The following is a 4,762-nucleotide window of genomic DNA, read 5'->3' on the forward strand; positions in this document are numbered from 1 at the left end:
TACTGAGAGACCAAATAAGAGAAGCAGGGGAGACACAGTCTTTTCCCTCATGTATGTGAACAACGATAAGCAAGAACTATACACACTTGACCAAGACTGGTTTACAAGCTTTCTTTATTTTCCTAAAATATGAACCAACTCTAATATTTAAAAAAAAATTTAAATTTTGATTCTTTTTTTTTTTTTTTTTTTTTTTTTGAGAGAGAGAGACAGACGGAACGTGAGCTGGGGAAGGACAGAGAGAGGGAGACACAGAATCTGAAGCAGGCTCCAGGCTATGAGCGCAGAGCCAGAGGCGGGGCTCGAACTCATGAACCGCGAGATCGCGACCTGAGCGAAGTCGGATGCTCAAACGACTGAGACACCCCGGTGCCCCCTAAGTAGCTTTTTTTTTTTAAATTTTTTTTTCAACGTTTATTTATTTTTTGGGGGACAGAGACAGACAGAGCATGAACGGGGGAGGGGCAGAGAGAGAGGGAGACACAGAATCAGAAACAGGCTCCAGGCTCTGAGCCATCAGCCCAGAGCCCCACGCGGGGCTCAAACTCACGGACCGCGAGATCGTGACCTGGCTGAAGTCGGACGCTTAACCGACTGCGCCACCCAGGCGCCCCCTAAGTAGCTTTTTTAAAAGGCAGGTGGTTATTTATTTTCGGGATTCTGGAGTTGTTTTCATGGGAAATCAGGCAGAAGCCAGGAGCATCTGGAACCAGAGAAAATTGATACTCTCAGGACTTTCTGTCTTTACCTCTCTTGACCTGCTTCCATGCGTGTCAAACTCTCCGTAAGACTGGCACCTTTTCCCAGGTAGTTCTGAGCTTATCTCCCAGTGGAAAGAAGCTGACTCCATGAGCTCCAGTTAGAAACTCCCCAAGAGTGACTCTGATTGGCTCGGCCCATGCCCTTTGACCAATCACTGGGGCTTCCCGAAGCCTGTATGTAATTAGCTTAGCTGGTTTAATTTCCCACAACCTCAGACCAGAGATGGGGATGAATGAATCCGGGTCTCCTGCCAGCTCCTTGGGACGTAAGGGCAGCAATGAGAATCAGATGTGCTACTTGAGCAAGGGGACTAGCTTCTATAACCATGAAGGGGGAGGGGGGCAGAGCACTGGGAAGTATACGGAGGTGGTCTGAGCACACCTAGTTGGGGATTGGGTGGGAAGATCTGACCCAGGGTGACGATGTGTGTGGGGACTTTAAGAAATATGAGACATAGGAGTGGCAGGACTATGTCCAAGTAGTGGTAGGACTATAGGCCAAATATAGTAGGACTTGGAGGCCCATCAGAAAGCTTACCCTTGAGTGGTTAGGAAACAGGGAAATATTGGATGTTCCAGACAGAAGAGCAGAAAGGTGATCTGAGCGAAGCTGGATGGATGGAGGTGAGGTCTAAGAGATGTAGTTTGAGGCTCGTGTCATGATCTGAGAATGAGGGGAAGAGAGAAGGGTCCAGGAGTGGCAATATGGAGCCGGTGAATCCCGTGGCCTTCTCCCACGAAGAAATAGCAAAACTGGGTCTCGGACAAGGAGGGAGGCGCTCGAACTTGAGAATTTTGAAGGGTGAGGTACTTGGGAGAGAAATCTATTTAGTGGGATGTAATAATAAATGATAACTGTAAAGATAGCTCACATATAGTGAGTGTTTTTACGTTCCAGGCACTGTTCTAAGTGTTGGCACGCAATAACTCATTTAACTGGGCCCAACGACTCTATCAGGGAGATGGTGTTTTCATCTCGCTTTTACAGATAACGAAATTGGGGCACAGAGAGCTAACGAGTATGTTTATAATCACACAGGTAGGTCATAGGGCTGGCTTCTGAGCCCAGAGGTCGGGCTCCATAGTCTACTCAGAATGAGTTCAGTGGATGCCAGGCTGAACTTCAATGATATTGGCCCACCCCACTCGTGATGCCCAGGTCGGCAGAGAAGGTTTAGAAGGACTTGGGAGAAGGGAGAACGGCTCAGAAGAATAAACACAATTGGAGACTCAGTGGGATTGAGAGATGAAAAGTCAAAAAAGAGATTCTACATCCCAGACTCGGAGAGCTGGGAAAAGGCACACGCATTCATCAATGCTGATTTGTTTGCCAAAAAAAAGTGGCTTTATTTAAGTGGCTTCAGAGTGATGCCTGAGGAGTTTCTAACTGGAGCTCATGGGAAAAGGCTTTGTCACGGTCTTGCTTTTAAAAACAATTTTTTAAAAAATATATACTTAAAAAAAATTTTTTTTCAACGTTTATTTATTTTTGGGACAGAGAGAGACAGAGCATGAACGGGGGAGGGGCAGAGAGAGAGGGAGACACAGAATCGGAAGCAGGCTCCAGGCTCTGAGCCATCAGCCCAGAGCCCGACGCGGGGCTCGAACTCACGGACCGCGAGATCGTGACCTGGCTGAAGTCGGACGCTTAACCGACTGCGCCACCCAGGCGCCCCCAAAAATATATACTTTTAAAGTCTATTAATTTATTTGAAAGGAGAGAAAGAACACAAACAGGGGAAGGGCAGAGAGGAGGAGCGAGAGAGAGAAAGAATCCCAAGTAGCCTCCACACCATCAGGGCAGAGCCCGACGTGGGGCTCGAACTCACGAACTGTGAGATCATGACCTGAGCTGAGATCAAGAGTCAGATGTTTAAGTGACTGTGCCACCCAGGCCCCCCATGGTCTTGCTTTTTGACAAAAGAAAGACTAAGGAGTACGTCGTCCCAGTGTGGAACCCAGATCCTTGGTTCAGTGGGTTAAGTGCTTTCAGGTGGGAGCATATGGGCTTTTGTGGTAATATTTTCATTTTAATGCATATCAGAAGAAATATAATAACTTGCATATGAAAATCATGAATTTGCTGGAGCTCATTGTTTAGAATGACAACACTTTTTTTTTAAGTTAGGCAAATTTTTTAAAAAAGTAAATTTTAGAATAGACAGTTTATAGGTAGGCAAAAATGCCGAGGTGGAGTTGAGAATATTATTTTGGGGAAACTTTGGGCCAAGGTCACGTGTCCAATGTCCTGGCCCCAGAGAGCAGGTCCCAGCCCACCTTGATTTATAACCAGACCCTCACCTCCCTGCTCGGGCACATTCTTTCCTTCATGACAGCCCAGAGCTGACTTCCCTCCATTGCCAAGCACACCAGGGAGTGCCCCTAACCTTGAACTTTTCATTCCTGCTTTCCTCCCATCTGCTCTGCCTCCGTATTTATTTCTCCTTATCAGAATCCTACTTTTCACTGCAGAATCCTATGCTTTCCCTTACTTATTCCCAGGGTAGCAAACGCCAGTGCCTACCTGGGCCATGGCAAAGATCCAGGGGAAGCCGACAGGGGAGACGGGCAAATAGAATGCCTACAAGTCCTGGCTGTCCCGAGAGGACGCGGAGTCAGGCTAGATTTGGTTTTCAGGCTGCCATTTGCCACTTCTATCGTGTTTACGGGGCACATGCGAGTGTCAGTCACAGGTGACAAAGGAGGTGCACTCGTGAGAGGGTCACGTGCTCTGTGGAGGCGTGCACACTCTGTGGACATGAGCACCTGCCCCGTGGGAACACAGTGTGGACGAGCCCCGCCTCTTGGAGGACACCTCTTGGAGGCCTTCCCCACTGCCCATTCTTTCCCTCTGGCCTCGTGTTGATTTCTCTTTCCACGACACACACGGATCGGAACGGAGAGGTAGCATCTGGGCTCGCTGGGGAGACCCCAGGAAAATCTGAGGCGACCTCGCCACATGCAGAGACACAGGGGATCTCCCAGCTTGGGTGTCAAGGCACGGTCGGGGTGAATCAGGCTTCACAGTTAGTCTGAATCGGCTGTATGTTCAAGGCAAAACCCACCACGGGATCCCACGTGCTGGTGGCCCAGATGTGCGTGTGGAACGCACACGCGGAGCCCCCGCACCGGCTGGCCCTCCTGTGATGACATCGTGGATGATTATCCCCATTTTACAGACGACAGAACATGATGAAAATGGCTGGTGACTGTTTTCTCCTGCCTCTGGAGGTCTCAACCCCCTCTGTCCTCAGCTCTGTCCCTGGCTGCTGGCTGATGCCTCTTGGGCCGCTTAACTCACTCATCTACAATGTCTCCAGAAGGCAGCCATCTGGACCGGATGCTGGGCAGAGCGGAAGCCACGGGACTCTAGCACGCAGCGGTGGCGGCCTGGCGGCAAGCAGGTGCCACCCTGGGTGGACAGTGGGGCCAGCTGTAATGGATGCTGTTTCCAAGTGCATACCAGGGAGGAAGACGGAAGTGTTCCCAGCCCACATTCTCCAGTGGGCTCTCTTCTTCTGTCCTCAGAGAGAGAATGTGGGGAGAGAATTACCTGCAGGCTCAGTGACCCCAGCCCCAAGGTCCGGAACCAACCATCCAATGCATTTGGAGCGTATGTATGACATGCAAAATCGAATTATGAAATACGGTGTCAGGTGTTCTTTTTAAATATTATTCTTTTTTTTTTTAACGTTTATTTATTTTTGGGACAGAGAGAGACAGAGCATGAACGGGGGAGGGTCAGAGAGAGGGAGACACAGAATCCGAAACAGGCTCCAGGCTCTGAGCTGTCAGCCCAGAGCCCTACGCGGGGCTCGAACTCACGGACCACGAGATCGTGACCTGAGCCGAAGTCAGTCGCCCAACCGACTGAGCCACCCAGGCGCCCCTTAAATATTATTCTTAACACGGCACCTCCTTTCAGCAGACGGTCTGGTAGTAGATGGTCTTCAAAGGCCCTCGAGGATCTTAAATGATTCTGCTACAGTCAGATAAAAATA

Source organism: Prionailurus bengalensis, chromosome E2 (assembly GCF_016509475.1).
Source record: "Prionailurus bengalensis isolate Pbe53 chromosome E2, Fcat_Pben_1.1_paternal_pri, whole genome shotgun sequence".
Taxonomy (NCBI): Eukaryota; Metazoa; Chordata; class Mammalia; order Carnivora; family Felidae; genus Prionailurus; species Prionailurus bengalensis.